Source organism: Kogia breviceps, chromosome 11 (genome assembly GCF_026419965.1).
Source record: "Kogia breviceps isolate mKogBre1 chromosome 11, mKogBre1 haplotype 1, whole genome shotgun sequence".
Classification (NCBI taxonomy): domain Eukaryota; kingdom Metazoa; phylum Chordata; class Mammalia; order Artiodactyla; family Physeteridae; genus Kogia; species Kogia breviceps.
The window spans coordinates 55,988,300-56,003,657 of record NC_081320.1 but is presented as its reverse complement, the minus strand read 5'-3'; the positions used below and the strand labels follow the sequence as shown (position 1 = coordinate 56,003,657).

The 15,358-nt window shown below is 38.1% G+C and overlaps 1 long non-coding RNA gene across 1 annotated transcript in view; it reads right to left on the bottom strand.

Moving 5' to 3' along the window:
• Positions 1-7,734: 7,734 nt before the first annotated feature.
• Positions 7,735-15,358, bottom strand: part of LOC136792087 (uncharacterized) — a 54,365-nt gene continuing 46,741 nt past the window's right edge. Inside the window, exons 2-3 of the long non-coding RNA XR_010835249.1 lie at positions 15,025-15,171; positions 7,735-7,918 (exon numbers count right to left, since the gene is read on the bottom strand). This is a non-coding gene — a long non-coding RNA (uncharacterized lncRNA). The remainder of the gene's footprint in view (positions 7,919-15,024; positions 15,172-15,358) is intronic.

Here is a 15,358-nt window from a genome sequence, read left to right as displayed (position 1 = left end):
ATCACGGATAAAATCTGAACCCAAAGAAAGCCTCCTCCAGCTGCCCTGTATCTCCCCAGCTCTCCTCTGATTTCCTCTCTGCCTCTTCAGGACCTCTGCAATAGTTCTGCAGAATTTTGCAACACTGTAATAACTTACACATTCAATAACAAAATTATGAGGGATGTTCTGATAGAAGGGTAGTAAACAGTACTCAATAAATAATATTATCATTTATTAAAGGGGCTTTTGCTATGAAATCATTACAAATCTAAATGTTCACAAAAAAAGGTCTCTCTGACTTTGTAATTCTATTTTATAAATTTATCTTAAGAAACTATGTAAGTGAACAAATATTCAAGAATATATTCACACTAGACCCACCCCTAAAATTTACAAGACCCAAAGCAAGAGTACAAATGAAGCCCACAAACCATATGTCTAAATATTTAAAAGTTATAAACCAAGCTAACATACTGCTAAATAAAAATGTTTTCTTCTTCTTTGACAAATCTACCTTCATGACTTTTTAAAATGGAAATATATTGATAAAACTATGGTTTTTCTGTGACTGAAATTATCAAAATATCAAAGATGATTGAATTTAATAAATATTGTATGTGTCTGGGCATTCTCTTGCTGAGCTTGCAATGTTTGGACGTGTAATAGACAAAGGCATACCTAATTCACAGAGTATATTCCAAAATATTTTTGCCTTTATCTCATCAAAATCACAAATTTTTTTAATGTGGACCATTTTTGAAGTCTTTATTGAATTTGTTACAATATTGTTTCTGGTTTTTTGTTTGTTTGTTTGTTTGCGGGACACGGGCCTCTCAGTGTTGTGGCCTCTCCCGTTGCAGAGCACAGGCTCCGGACGCGCAGGCTCAGCGGCCATGGCTCTCGGGCCCAGCCGCTCCGCGGCACGTGGGATCCTCCCGGACTGGGGCACGAACCCGAGACCCCTGCATCAGCAGGCGGATTCTCAACCACTGCGCCACCAAGGAAGCCTTATTGCTTCTGTTTTACACCTTGGTTTTTTGGCCCTGAGGCATGTGGGATCTTAGCTCCCCGATCTGGGATCAAACCCACACCCCCTGCACTGGAAGGCGAAGTCTTAACCACTGGACTACCAGGGAAGTCCCACAAATTGTTTTTATAAGTAATATTATAGTGTTATTTTTGTTCTACTGACTGGAATGATCTAAAAATTAAAATATAAAATGTTATTGTTCTCAAAGCATTCAAATTTTGAATATATTTCATCAAAAAACATAAAGTAAAAATAATTTTTAAATCATTATAATAATGTGGTTTGTTTAACATTACAAATTGATTCTCAGCTGCCATGCAAATGCTACAAATTCTGCACTATTTTTGAGTGGCTCCAGAACCAGGAATTGGAACACAGAGGAACAGAGAATAGAAGCTCAGAACTTCTGGGAAGGATATTTTGTCATGCAAAAATCTACAACATTCTTCCATGGTGAGAGGAAGAATTTGAAAAATTAATTAATATATATATATTTTTTCCTTTTACCTAAGCACTTTTGGTGCTCAGGTCATTCCTGCACTTTGAAGGTATAGGTGATTTTGACATTAACCTGATGCACAAATTTCACGGCATTCAGACATTGTCACTTTTTGTTTCAAAGACATGGTGCAAGAGATGAAAAGGAGCATTTCCCTGAAGACCGAATGGTATGTCAAAAAAGAGGATGTTTAGGTTCATTGTATGTGTTAAAAGAGCACTGAGTTCCAGATCTCTGATAACAGTACTGCCCATGTGTTCTTTAATAAACATGTGAGTCTGTGTGCTTGTGATGTGTGTGTCCTTTTATAATGCAGGTCTGAGAGCAGGGGCCACTCTTTCCCAGTCTTAAGAGTGGTACTGATAAGGATGCCACACATTCAACTCCTTACCTCCGTCTCACCACACTTACTTTCAGTCTAACTGAATTTGGCTTGTACTTAATGAACCTACTAAAACTGCGATCTTGAAATTCATCAGTAGCATCCTAAGCAATGAATCCAAAAGAATACTACCAAAACATAATCCCTCTGTATCATCCCCATAAATTCCTCCCAGCTCCTTGAAACACTTCTTTTCCTAGACTTTCACTGCAATACTCTATTTTTTCTACTCTTTCTATGATTATCTTTTATGTTTCCTTTACTGAAATAGGCTGCTAATACTAGTTTATGTTTATAGAGGTCAATAAACTTAATTTTATGTATGCATGTAGGGATGGATGGACCAATGGATCAATGGATCAATGGACTGATGGATCAGTGGATCAATGGATGGGTAGTTGGATGAAACATGATATGACTTTGAACTGAGACACTAGGTTTTGTTCTGTGGTTGACTGGTTGACTGTAGGGTGTGTTTATGTATGTGTGCATGCATGTGTGTACGAGTGCTTGTGTTTGATTATTTTTATTGTAATTCAGAATTCTGGCCTTATATTTCCAGAAACTAGAGTATATAACAACTAGGGATTAAAATTCAGGAGCAAAATAAGTAAAAAAAAAAAAAAAAAAAAAAAAAAAAAAAAAATCTGCAACCCTTGACTCTCTGATTAAATACTAGAATCACATGCCTATTATTTCTCTGTTATGTAGAATGCTGGGTGCAATTTAAAAAATAATATTCATTTAATAGAAAACACACACAAACATATATACATATTCATTATATATGTATATATACATTGAATGTCAACATTGCAATATTTTTACATCATAAAAGCATTTCCCAAAGTATTTTCTACATATTCCACAAGGTTGATTTGTTAGCTATTTGACAAATATTTCATGGCTGAGTCCAGAACTATTCAAAGCATTAGGGATACAAAAGAGGAAAAATAGTCTTTTATTTACTTCCTCCATAGGTTTTAAATTTATTTCGTCCATAGGTCTCAAATTTGTTTGTATGACAAATTTTGTTGAGATTATTCCTAGAAATTTCATATTTTACAACTTCAATGTAATTTTTTGTTTTTTAATGTTTATTACTGATAAAGCTATTTATTTATAATATTTATTTGAAAATAGCCACTTTACCAAATGTTCTTAGCTTTAATATTTTTCCCATTGATTTGCTTTGCTTTGCTTGGGAGACATTAATGGATATTAATATCCTCTTTAAATAGCATTTGTAGATACTAAAAGCTTGCAGTCAAATATACTCTCTCAGTTTACTGAGAAATATATTGTTCCTTATCTTTTCACTATTTTCCAGCAACTGAAACTATTCCTAAAGCAATATTTTAAAACTGGATATATTAGTTACTTCTATTCTTTCTCAGATATCTTTGGGTGGGAATTCAATACAAAACAGCTTTTGCTTCACTTTTTAGCACTCATTTTTTTTAAGAGTTCTAATTTTCTCTCTGTCCCTGCCTATGCACTACTTAAAAGTGCATATAAATTACATTAATATTTTCTTATTCATAATAACTTAAGTGAGAAAGAACTTTTTAAGAATTGTCTTTTGGAGTCAGGGAAGTGCGGCCACAGTGGGCAGGTTATGTGAAGACATATTAAGAGAGCAGCCATCTGCACACCAAAGAGAGAGGCCTCAGGAAAAACTATGCTGCTGACACCTTCATCTTGGACTTGCAGCCTCCAGAAGACGCATCAAAACTGAATGCTGGGACTTCCCTGGTGGTGCAGTGGCTAAGAATCCGCCTGCCAATGCAGGGGACACAGGTTTGAGCCCTGGTTGGGGAGGATGCCACATGCCATGGAGCAACTAAGCCTGTGTGCCCCAACTACTGAAGCCCAAGTGCCTAGAGCCCGTGCTCCGCAACAAGAGAAGCCACTGCAATGAGAAGCCCGCGCACCACAACGAAGAGTAGCCCCCGCTTGCCACAACTAGAGAAAGCCTGTGCGCAGCAACAAAGACCCAACACAGCAAAAAATAAATAAATAAAATAAATTTTAAAAAATTTTTTAAATGAATGCTGTATGTAAAGTATAAACTAACAGAATATTTATTTTTTGCATTTATATTATTTTTGAATTTTGTTTTATTTTTTATACAGCAGGTTCTTATTAGTTATCTATTTTATACACATCAGTGTATACACGTCAATCCCAATCTCCCAATTCATCCCACCACCACTTTCCCCCCTTGGTGTCCATACATTTGTTCTGTACATCTGTATCTCTATTTCTGCCTTGCAAACCGGTTCATCTGTGCCATTTTTCTAGATTCCACATATATGCTAAACTAACAGAATAAATAAATAAAGCAACTATACTCCAATAAAAATTTTTTAAAAATGCCAGCAATGTCTGATGTGTAATAAGCACACAATAAATATTCCTTAAAAAAAAAAGAAAAATCTTTTTTCCTAGGCAAAGGAATTCTATAATTACACACTGAACTTATAAGACTAAGTTCAGATAACTTAATTAAGATGCCAAACAGGGCTTCCCTGGTGGCACAGTGGTTGAGAGTCTGCCTGCGGATGCAGGGGACACGGGTTCGTGCCCCAGTCCGGGAAGATCCCACATGCCGCAGAGCGGCTGGGCCAGTGAACCATGGCCACTGAGCCTGCGCTCTGCAGTGGGAGAGGCCACAACAGTGAGAGGCCCGTGTACCGCAAAAAAATAAAAATAAAAAAAAGATGCCAAACAGATTACATTATTACAAAGTGTTTTATTTTAAACCTATAGTTTTTCATTACTCGGTTTTACATTTAAGGTTTTTCTAGAGCTTATTAAAAGACTTTAGTATTCTATTATAAGCATCATGAGAATACAATTTATACTATTAAAATACTGTTATATTTATGATTCATTATAGAATTTCCTGCTACTAAGCCCCAGTTTTATAAGATTACAGTAAAACATGTAAATAGACACATACAACTTATTTACTGATGACAATGAAATTCTGTATTCACCGTCTCTCTCCTACTTTCTTCTTATTCTACCTCTAACCAGATTTGATAATTAAGAGGGAGAGATATGATTTAAAAAGAGATATTTTTTCGGAGAAATTTGCTTTACTTACCTTATTTCTGATTTTTTATCAATATTCTTCCCGTACTCTCGGGTTTATTTTCTTATAAGAATTGCATTCTGTCCTCGAAGCCATCAGCAACAACCTAGGAATTTTTTTAGGAATAGTAGGAACTTTGTTAGATCAGTCAGTCAAATGTCTGAAGACATTTGACTCTTCCCCACCCTCCATTCCTGCTCAACCCATACAAGCACATCTACTTTTAATTCTAGGTCCCAAACACTTTATTGAAGAACCTACTGCAGTAAGCAATTTGTCTATAAAATGACATATGTCGGGCTTCCCTGGTGGCGCAGTGGTTGAGACTTCGCCTGCCGATGCAGGGGACACGGGTTCCTGCCCCGGTCCGGGAAGATCCCACGTGCTGCAGAGCGGCTGGGCCCGTGAGCCATGGCTGCTGAACCTGCGCGTCTGGAGCCTGTGCTGCGCAACGGGAGAGGCCACAACACTGAGAGGCCCGCGTACAGCAAAAAAAACAACAAAAAAAACAAAGACATGTGTTGAGGTATTAACTAGTAGAAAGAAAAATTCTGATTTCATTGAGATTTTGTCTAAAACTCACAGGCATTACCAGATTAAAGAAATATAATATTTTTTAAAAGTTATTTATTTTTATTTTTATTTATTTTTGGCTGCATTGGATCTTTGTTGCTGAGTGTGGGCTTTCTCTAGTTGCAGCGAGCAGGGGCTACTCTTTGTTGTGGTGCACAGGCTTCTCATTCTGGTGGTTTCTCTTGTTTCTGAGCACGGGCTCTAGGCGCGCGGGCTCAGTAGTTGTGGCGCACGGGCTTAGTTGCTCCATGACGTGTGTGATCTTCCCAGACCAGGCCTCGAACCCTTGTCCCCTGAAATGTCAGGCAGATTCTTAACCACTGTGGCACCAGGGAAGCCCAAGAAATATAATATTAACTAAATCAATTACTCAATTTCCTCTCTAGGACAACAAATAATTGACTTCACCTTTGCTTTGCTAAATTGACTGAATCTCTGTCTCCAGGACACTAAAAGAGCTCGTTGCAATCAAAATTTCAGATTGTAGTTTGGGGCTAAAATATTTTAATGAACCATATAGTCTATACTTTTTGTTTTTCTCCTTGTCATTGTCTGAGAAAAGACCTCAGACTAACAATTTGCATTTAGTTATCTAGGGTACAGTTTAAGAGCCTTGAAAATTTTAAAACAATATTCACCTAAGTCTGTCTGGTCACATTTGAGTCACACCTTCAAAAAAAAGTCAAAATTCATATAAAAAAATTTGTTTAATTTACTCTTCTTACATTCCACAGACCTCTCTTTTTAGCATTCTTTGACAAAGCTTTAAATCTGTCTCAGGTTCATATACATTCTTCTACATACAAAATATGTATAAATACTTATACCTAATGAGTTTAATTCATTAAAAAAAAACACTCATTCACCAAATAAAATTAGCTCATTCTATTCTAGATACATAAAGACAACAGTAAACTGCATTCTCAATAATTATAATATGAATAACTAACATTAGTTGAGCTTCTTACACTCAGCTCATCAAAGCAACACTAGGAAGTGGGCCTATTTGTTACTTTCATTTTACAGTAAGGGAACTAAGGCACAGAGAATTAAATAATTTTCCTGTATTAGTCTTCTTAGGCTACTATAACAAAATAGCTTGGACTGGGTGGCTTAAACAGCAGAAATTTATTTTCTTACAGTTCTGGAAGCTATAAGTCCAAGATCAAGGTTCCAGCTGCTTCAGTTTCAGGTAGGGCTTTCTTCTTGACTTGCAGATAGTGGCCTTCTTGCTGAATCCTAGACAGGTGGAGAGGGAAATGGAACTCTCAGGTGTCTCTTATATAGACACTAAGCTTATTGGACCAGGGCCTCACCCATATGACCTCATTTAAACTTAATTACTTCCTTAGAGGTCCCATCTTCAAACACAGCCACACTGGGAGTTAGGACTTCAGCATATCAATTTTGAGGGGACAAGAACATTCAGTCCTTAACATCCCCTAAGGTTCCACAGTTAATAAGTTGTAGAACCATGGCTGAAAACCCAGCTGACTCCAGAGCCTGAGCTCTTAACCATATTACCCAGTTTATATTGAGCTCCTCACAACTAAGCTTACACTGTGCACTAAATAGATTAAAATTAATCATAGGTTTTTTTACCCATAGGAAATATATATACATACTTACATATATATGTATATTGATACGAGGGGAGTAGAAAAGAAAGCAGCATCTATATTGGGTCCTACTCAGCTTCTTGTTCCATAAAGTTAAGGAAGAAATTGAGGAAAAACTGTTGTTTGGAAAAATCCAGGCGTCGTTTCTTTGTATGTTACAACGAGTGCAAAGTTTGCAGTGAGGTGTGAAGGCCCCTCATACCCTCAGTCGGCCTCATAACCACAGTCAGCCTAGGACTGTGTCCTGGAACCCTGGGCCGGAGAAAGCACCACTTTCATTCCTGCTTCTTGGGGTCCTGACGACGACTTAGTGATAGAGAACAAGCAGTCAGAGCCACAAGGCCAGCAAGTCTGCGAAAACAGTGAGATGCTCTTCTGGAATTGTCCAGACGTCTCAGCTCCACTCTGACACAGTCTGCGAAGAAACTAGAGGTAGAATACCTGTACGGGAGGTTTGGAGCTGCAGCTCGGGACCCAGCACTTCCAGCCATGCGTGCAGCCGCCGGAACAGCCTCTCTAGCCCCGTAGTCTCGCCTCCTCTCCGAACCGCCCAACCTCCACGATAGAAAGTAAAACGTGCCAGTTTAAACGTGACCGTATCTTGCTATTTCTTCTCTTTATGAAACTGCACCTCACATAGGGACTTGAACCCACAATCTTCCAACTGAAACCACACAACTTGTCTCAGGACTTAAGCTCAGGTTCTTTATGGTTCGTTGCAGAAGGAATCCAGCTAGAGACAAAGTGATAGGTAAAAAGTAGATTAATATAGGCTGCTTGTGAAGGATATAAGTGGACAAACAAGAGGGCTCTGCCCCGGTAACTAAGTGGGCTACAGTTTTATAATCAAAGGAAAAATGGGGGAGGGGGAGAAGACCACACGTGTCAGTTCTCAGTTGAGTCCCTGGGATGGGCTTCACGCAGGAAAGAATTCAAGAGGGAGCCATAGTAAAGTGAAAGCAGATTTATTTAAAGAGATACACATTCCACAGACAGTATGGGCTGGCTTAGAAGTCGAGGGTGGCGTGGTGCAGGGGTGGTAGTTTTTATGGGCTGGGTGATTTCATAGGCTGATGAGTGAGAGGATTATTCCAACCATTAGGGGGAAGGGGTGGGGATTTCCAGGAATTGGGCCACAGCCCACTTTTTGGCCTTTTATGGTCAGCCTCAGAACTATCATGGTGCCTGTGGGTGTGTCATTTAGCTAATGTATTACAATGAATGCATAATGAGGCTCAAGGTCCACTGGAAGTTGAATCTTCCACCATCTTGAACCTAGTTGGTTCTAACCAGTTTATGTCATATCTTCAATGCTATGTCATTCTTTTGATGGTTGTGCCCTGCTCTCTTCCCTCCTGTCTCATTTCCAGTTTTATTATACTGGGGAAGAGAATGTTCTATTACAATTTTGCCTAACTTGAAAACCATCCCACTTTTTTCTTTCATAAATTCATAGATACTCTAAGATGTCACACTAAGTCCTTTTTGTCCCATATCACTGGATATGTGCCACAGATAATGCCAGACTGGACGTTTCATTTTTCAATGTGGTGAACATTGTATCATAGTTTCTCAAACTGAATGGAATCATTATCATTGGCAACTGCATTTCTGTTCACAGAAGGGCATGATTGCTTTTATTTCTATCCATTCTCTCAGTCTTAAAAGCTTGCCTATTTCTACAGTTAACACATACGTCAATTCTCTCATTTGTGGAAAGCATTTAACAACATATAAATAAGTTTGTTTCCTGTATCATTACTGAAAAACACTAACATTCAGTGACTATTATTGTATGGTTAAGTCAAATTGTCCTTCATGCTCTAGAAATGTTATGGCCATCTTCATCTCCTTTTGCGATTTTGAGACATGTTCTCTAATATAACTAGAATCGACATTAATTCCACAAATAGAACTATCTCATGTAAAGCAGCTGAAATCCTAACATAATTATGAGATCATTTTATTAGATCCTATAAAACAAGTATATGGTTCTAGAGAAAGCAGTAGATTGGATCTCAGCAAGAAGAATTTAGAGTAAATATGATATTTCCTAATGGATGTTATTTTAAAATTTAAATTATAGAAATTATAAAGTGTCCTTCTATAGAAATGTTAAAATGTTCCTTTTCCTTCATACATAGCCATCTACATAGTGTGAACTCTGGGGTGTCAAAAGCAATACAGTATTAAAGAAATGTATCCCTAAACTGGGCTGGCTTTCAGCCAACATGTGATTCCACCATTATATGTACTTATAGTAAACACATATTTATTTGGTCTTTCTCTTCAGCTCCTAACACAGACATTCTAAAATCCTTGGAATTTCCTGAGTGAGTGGTAATAGCAACACCTTTTGTTATTTGTAACAAGCTGCTTTCAACTATACCTGAGTGTCTGTTAACAAGGTGACTCTTGCTGGGTTCCTAGGTAGCTTCAGGATGAGGGATGGTTGCCAGAGGAACCAATCACATGATCAGAGGACTGGAACTTTCAGCCCTCCCCTCAGACCTCTGAGGAAGAGAGAGGGGCTGTAGATTGGGTTCAATCACCAATGGTCAATAATTTAATCAATCATTCCTATGTAATGGGAACACCATAAAAACTCCTAAATGATAGGGTTCAGAGAACTACCAGGTTGGTGAACACATCCAGATGTTGGGATGGTGTTGCACAGTGAGATGGCAGGGAAACTTTATGCCCCTTCCCCTATAACTTGCCCTATGCATCTCTTCCATTTGCCTGTGAAACCGAGTTCCACTAAAACTGAGTTCCCCTGATGAGTTTATGATAAACCTCTCTGTCCAAAACTTTTCCTTTTCTTGTCCCACCTCTGCTACCCTCAGGATTGAACAGTATCAAAGAAAAGCAGGGATTGAAACAGAGCAGGGATCTGTGGGCCCTCCCAGGTACAAAAGCACCTCCGTGTCCCCTGTTTATTGTTTGTAGAAAAAGGCTTTAGTCTTCTAGGCCTTCCCTGAGTTCCAAAGAGCAGACTCAAGCAGTTACTAATTAGGGAAGTGAGGGAACACAGAAACAAAGGGAAAGCAGTCAAGCAAGAAAAGTGATAACTTAAACAATTGGTCATCCAGAAAACAGAGTGCTGGATCCTCCTTAAGAGATATACATAATAATTTGATGCATATCTGTGAGTTGTTCTGCAGAAACCAAGACTCCCCCCCCCCAATCTAGGTGGAGGACGGTACCTCTGTGCTGACCACAGGCATGTAGACCCCAAACTGGTTTGAACCAAAAGGTTGATGGTTAAGATCGTCAAAACATCACCCTGTTACCTGAACACCAACCAAATCAGAAGAAAGTCCACAAGCTGCAAACCTCACCTCAAATGTTGTCTTTAGAAACCCTTTCCTGAAAGCCACCAGGCAGTTCAGGTCTTTTGAGCATGGGCTGCTCATTCTTCTTGCTTGGCACCCTGAAATAATGCTATTCTTTCCTTCACTACAACTGGTGTCAGTAGGTTGGCTTTGCTGCAGATAGGAGAGTGGACACAAGTTAGGTTTGGTAACAACTCTTCCTGAGTTGTAACCTTTATAATAAAACAGTTATAGAAAGTAAACTGTTTTCCTGAGTTCTATGAGCCAGTCTACCCAATTATTGAACTTGGGGGGGGGTGGAAACCCCAATCTGCAGCCAAGTTGGCCAGAATGTGTGTAACCTGGGGACCCAATATTTGTGACTGGCATCTAAAGTGAGGACATTCTTGTGAGTCTGAACCCTTAAATCTGTGGACTCTGGTGCTAAATCCAAGGAGTTACTACCAGAACTGAATTGCATTGTAGGACATAGTTGGTGTCCAGAGAACCAGAGACTTGGCTGTTGATGTTGGAAAATACCACAGAACCCTTTAAACATGTTTTGAAGACATATATTGTGTAATTAGGTTGAAGGACCATTATAGCCATGCCAGTCGAGGCCAGCCTGGTCTAGATCACCATCACCTCTTATCTCTCAACACTCTGCTTTCTCAACAGTCCCTTCTCCCCAGAGCAGCAAAAGTGATCGTTTAAAATCATAAATCACCTGCTCAAATTTCTCTCTCCATGACACTGAGAACACAGAGACCACCGTACGGCAGCATAAAAGAGCAAACATTCTCTACATCTTTGAACTGGTTTTCTTTAGTTCCTTTCCTTTCTCCTCTTTAACCACACTGGACTCTTGTTTTCCCACCACAAATTCCTCCTCAGGGTCTTCATACTTGCTGTTCTTTCAGCCTGGAAGTTTCCTCCTCAGATTAACTCCCTCCTCATGTCAACATCTTTCAGGACTTTGCTCAAGTATCACACGAGAGAGCCCTTTCCTGATCACTGCTATGAAAACAATACCCCTCCATCGACACATCTCCTATTCTTGTTTTTCTCTGATTTGTAATGAAGATATAAGATACAAAATAGTCTCTACCCTGCCTCCAACTAGGACACGAGCTCTATGCTTGCAGGCACTTTGTTTCGTCCTCTACCAACCCTCCAACTGTAATGGGACAGAACCCATTACACACCTGAATGAGTGAATATTATTTGACAATAATATTAGGCAAGACTGAAGGTAGGCTGTTTCATTGCCCCTTTTTCATACACTTAGACCTATTAGAAGTTACATGAACAGTAACAATGTATTACAAGACATAAGCCAGTCGTTTCTCACTGGGGAGCATCTGCACACCATCTGAATTTGTTATTGTTAAGATTCAAATTCTAGGCTCTAGCCCAGGCAGAAAAATAAGAACTTCTGCAAAGGAGGTCCAGGAAACCACATTTTTAACAAACTTCAGTAAAAAGTTGACAAACAGAAACACCAATTAAATAGAGTTGGGAGGCCAGAGGGGGATCTCTCATGTTCTGCAATGAGAGCAGAGCCCAACAGGAAGAAAAGAGATGCCTCTTCTTTCCTGGCAAGGACTCAGCCAATAGAAAGCCATGGACTCTGTTTCCTGTAGCCCTACCAACTTACTTGTTATCTCTATAAAAGTGTTCTCCATCCCTTGCCTGCAGGGACTTACAGGTGGATAACCATGGTTGCAGAGTCCAAATTGCAATTCTCTGCTGATCCTGAATAAACCCATCTTTGCTGGAGAAATATCTGGCAGTCTATTTGTGTCAGGTCAACACTTCCTTGGAGATTGCTTGAAACTGCTGTCTTGGAGAATACATTTCAAAAATAAGGCTTTTTCAAGGCTCACTATGACCTAGTCTTAAACCCCATCTCCATTTTCTTCTCTCAGGGCATACTCTTTGCTAAGTTCCTACAAAACCAACTCCATGATTTCCCCTGAAAAATCCTGCCACACACCCTTCACTTAGCTCCTTCATTCATTTCAGAAGTTATGCCTCAAGAATTTTCCAGACCCCATAAGTACCTATTGAAATATGTTATTTACGTAGATCTACCTCCTTGATTCAATAGTAAGTTCCTAGGAGAGTAGAGACAGCTTTACTCATCAGTTAATAATTTTGTTTTTATTGCTTTAAAAAAATAAATTATTCAGGTTAGAAATTTATTCAATAAATATTTGCTGAGTTAAAATTTATCTAGGCTATTCTTTTAGGTTTTTAAGATTTTTATTAGCACAATCCTGATATCATCTAATATGAAACAAATATGAGAATGTGATGTTGAGAGTCAGGCACTCTGGCTTATAAATTCTTCTCTATGCCTGAGTAGGTGTCCTTAGGCAAGTCATTTAACATTTCCATGCCATAGCTTATTGTTTTATCATTCAGAGATACTAGTTCCTGACCAGTTCATAGTAATCTCCTTAGGATAAAATTAAATAAGAATGTGTAAGTGCTTCAAAAATATTATAGAGGACTGTACAAATGAAAGTTATCACTACTTTAGTTAATTTCACCTACAGTTTAAGAAAATAATAATCTCTGATGATGGAAGGTAATAGTCATGCTACTTGATTGCAAATATCTGAAATCCACTCTCATTAAACATAAAACAAATTTATGGAAAGGATAATAGAGAGTTCACAGAAACACTGGAAAGATATAAAGGATGAGAAGAAATAAAGGAAACCAAGGTGTAGCCGAGATAGCACACAGGAGCAGTCTGGATGGATGTTGTCATCTCTAACACCAATTTAGCAGTGGACACTTGCCCCTGAAAATTCACTGTGACAACTCTATAAGTAAACTCAACTCCCTTATTTTTGAATGATTCCCTTAATATTAAATGTTCGTAGTGTCTACCTAGCCAAGCCTGTGTTACTTGCTTATACATTAGCTTCCAGGAAGTCAAAGAATTATGTACCTCTTTCACTTCTGTAGTGAGAGGTAGGGCCCTGCTTACCACCACTGTTAGAGTTATCCCATAGTAAGAAAGATGTTTGGATCCTTGAATGTTGAGCAGCCAAAAACAATGCATGCTCATATAAGACTCATTTTCCCTACAGGAAACTTTGAAATCATGTTAAGTGTTCTACTTTGCTTGAAATAATTAGAACTCATTATTGAACTTTACCTATCAAGTACCCAATACATTTACCTGAATGGAAATATGTTTCAAAATAAAAGAGTAAATCTAAAAAATCTGATTACAGCAGCATGATAGACAAAGTTATTATACAGATTGATAGCCAGTACTATGTGGAGAAGTAATTTTAAATAACATAAAATCTAGAAATGTATAATGAATAAACCTCCAACTGTTTCGGAAATCAAGTTAAAAACTTCTTTTTCACAATTGGAAGCTTGGTTTAAATATCTGTATCAAACGGGCAATTTTATTTAGCTTAAATGTAAGAGGGAGAAATATAAAAGAAGAAATTAGCAATATTGAAAGACTCTATCAGCATAAAATTATTTACGCTTTCTTTCAAATTTATGTATTATCTATTATATAGAGCAAGACATTCAATTTTCTGTATTTTTATAAGAGGAACCAAATGATTTAAATGGCTTTATATGAACCTGGAAAAAATTTAAAAGCCCTTTATTATATATGGGCATGGCCTAGATTGTTTTTTTTTTTTTTCCAGAGTCTTTGAAACTATAGAAGAGTATAAGTTGTTATGTCTTCATTGCAGTGCTGAAGCACAGTTTCAGTATTTGTGGATACAGGAATAGGAAACGTGCTACATCACCCAACATTGAACTAGTAAATAAGCTTAGACACACAGATACCCAAGAATTTGCATCTTCCTCAAAATAATTTCTCTCGTTTTAAGAAGTTCCCCATGTGAAAAGTGAAACTTTTCTTCCCGTTCAGATAACTCAGGTTTGCTTGCTTTCAAATGAGTAAAAAGTGAAAATATTCAGTCTTTGAAAAAAATCTGCTAATGCAAACCACTGCAAAGTTTTATAAGTATTATCTCTCCCACTTTTTCCCTGAAGAGATTCAACACAATTATTGCCAGAATTTGCCCTAGAGTTTTTAGTCAGCTGCTGCAAGAGAAAAATAATATTGCCAATGGAGTTTATTAAAACTTGTGTTGATAAACTACAGCAGAGTGAAACAAAAAATGGCCAATAGTTTTCAAATATTTCTCATTGGCCACAATTACATTTATTTTTAAACATAGGTAACCCCAAATGACACTGTCCATAATTTTCATGGTGACTTCTCTCTCCAAGAAAATCAGTTAACTTACTTCCTGATGTTTCACAGTATGTCAATCCAGACAGCCTATGAAGATGAGCTTTCTAAGTTAGGACCTAATAATGCCTCCTTAAATGATAACATATTTCTAGGTATATTGTATTTCCCCTCAATTTCCTTTTATTAATTTGAGAGATAGAATTCTCCTTTTTTCTCTTTCCTACTTTTTTCTCACTGTCTTATTCTGCTAGGGCTGCCATAACAAAATATAAGTACCTGGGTGGCTTAAACAACAAACATGTACTTTCTCACAGTTCTAGAGGCCACAAGTCTAAGATCAAGGCACCACCAGGGCTGGTTTATGGCGAGGACTCTCTTCTTGGCTTGCAAACCTTCTCACTGTGTCCTCACATGGCCTTTCTCCTGTGTGCAAGAGGAGAGAGAAAGAAAGTGAGCTTGAGTGTCATATCCTCTTCTTCTAAGGGCACCAAATTCTATCAGATTAGGGTCCTATCCTTATAACCTCGGTTAGCCTTATTTATACCTCCTTAAAGGCGGTCTCTCCAAATACAGTCACATTAAGAGTTAGGGCTTCCACATATGAACTTTG